This window comes from Aplysia californica, unplaced genomic scaffold (assembly GCF_000002075.1).
Source record: "Aplysia californica isolate F4 #8 unplaced genomic scaffold, AplCal3.0 scaffold00806, whole genome shotgun sequence".
Classification (NCBI taxonomy): domain Eukaryota; kingdom Metazoa; phylum Mollusca; class Gastropoda; order Aplysiida; family Aplysiidae; genus Aplysia; species Aplysia californica.
In genome coordinates, this window is record NW_004798076.1 from 186,924 (window position 1) to 188,959 (window position 2,036).

A 2,036-nucleotide genomic window follows, 5' to 3' on the forward strand; every position below is an offset into this window, starting at 1 on the left:
GGCACTGACACACTTTACCCCCAGACGACTCTGCTATTTGCCACAGGCAAACAATCTGATGTCTAGCATTCCTCTGCCCCATGTCATTTCTTCACAGTATAAAAAGTGTACAAAAAACACAATATTATAAAATAAGTAGCAAGGGTGAATCAAAATGAAACGGGAAGATTAACAATGAAAAAAAAAAAACCAACTAGTCAAAGTAATACTTTTCTAGGAAAAGAAAGAAAGAAAGAAAGAGGAGAAAAAGAGAAAAGGACAACAGTGGAAAGAGATAGAAGGTTTGCTGAGAAATGTAATGATTGCGTAAATAAATCTCCCTCCCTCATACGCGCTTGACTTTTTACATGATCTCTGTTTTGTTTTGTTTCTGGTTTTAATTATATAGGGTTTTCGGTTGGGGCTTTTGTTTTTGTTTTTGTTTTTGGTTGTTTTTATTTTATTTTTTTGTTTTGTTTTGTTTTTCTTTTACCTATCATGCTGAGTGAGAAATTAGAATGGACTAAGAACCGCACAGGAAAGAAAGCACACAAATTGTGACAAGCGTTATACAATTCATGTGCTGCTGCTCAAAAGATGAATTGCATTAAAAATATAAATAAATTTAAACAAAACGCTCGGTAAAGGCCTATATTTTACCTCATTCACCTGGTAATATTATGCTTGCTTTCGGGTAAAAAGAAGCGCATCAACACAATAACAGTAGTCATTTAGTGCAGGGTACAAAGCAAGGTTAGTTTTTAGTTCGGTACAAGTTTTACGGCACTAGTACAACACAAATAGGTCATAATGTAAGTGACAAAGAGTTTGAGGGGTGTTACTGCGGAGTGACGTACCGAAAAGGGAGAGATAAACGCCACACATGTTGGTTTGGTGCTTTTGGTGGTAGTGTTTTGTTTCGTTTTTGTGTGTGTGTTTTGTTTTGTTTTTTTGAGCAGGTTACGGCGATTGCAACTACATAAGGTCATAGAAGCGCACCAATATAAAATTAATATGTTTGATAAGCAAGGAGCAAATCAAGCCACAGAGCTCCCGCCAACCACCCATGCAGTCGATTGGTGTTGGTCAAAGCAAGCCAAACAGAAAAGGGGTAAAGAAGTAGTGACTGCTGGTGGCGCCCTCCAATCTCCATCTACTATCACTAGGAAAAGTAATACATAAACGAACAGCCAAAGAAATTTGAAAAGAAATAATAAAAGTAAAGGAAGAAGAAAAACACAAAAAAACACCAGACAAACAAATAAAAACAAACCTCTCGACACGACCGTGGTAGACAAAAGTGACAACTAAGATTCGAACCAGCAATCACTTACAACGCAGATTTTTTTAGTTTTCATAAGAGTTTTATGATAAGGATGATAGATGTTTGATAGGAAAGAAGGAGCAAACCACACCAGAACACCAGAGCACCCGCCAATCACCCACAACGCAGCCAAAAGTCGCAATACGGTACCAACCGAGAAAACGACACATCCACAAGAGTGGAGAGTTCAGAAGCCATTTTGTATCTAAGTGTTACAAAACTATTAAATCGCCAAGACGCCGAACACTCATTCTCGAGTAATCATCATAGTTTTAGTACGAATTTTACGACACTTGCAACACAAATAGGGCATTCATATAACAACTCCTTAAAATTACAAATATCAAGAATATCATACAAGGTTTTTAAAAAAGGAGAAAATAAGGACAATATATATTTGATAAGAAAGAATTACAAACCACACTAGAGCACCCACCAGCCACCCAATAATCACCCTTCTCTCAACATGTCCATAGATTACTTTTAATTAATTAAAAAGAAAACACAGAATAAAACAAATTACAGACAATTAAACCACCAACGTGGCAAAATACTCATCCCTGTAATAAACTTTCCTGGGTGTATGATTATAAAGATTGGTTAGGAGCAAAGAAATCGTGAGTGAGTTCCCTCAGTAATAGGATGGGCTGGGAGTTGGAATGAAAAAAAATAGGTAGTTACGAATGACGCGTCGATTTTTAAACGCGAAATGACAAACACGCACGAATATATC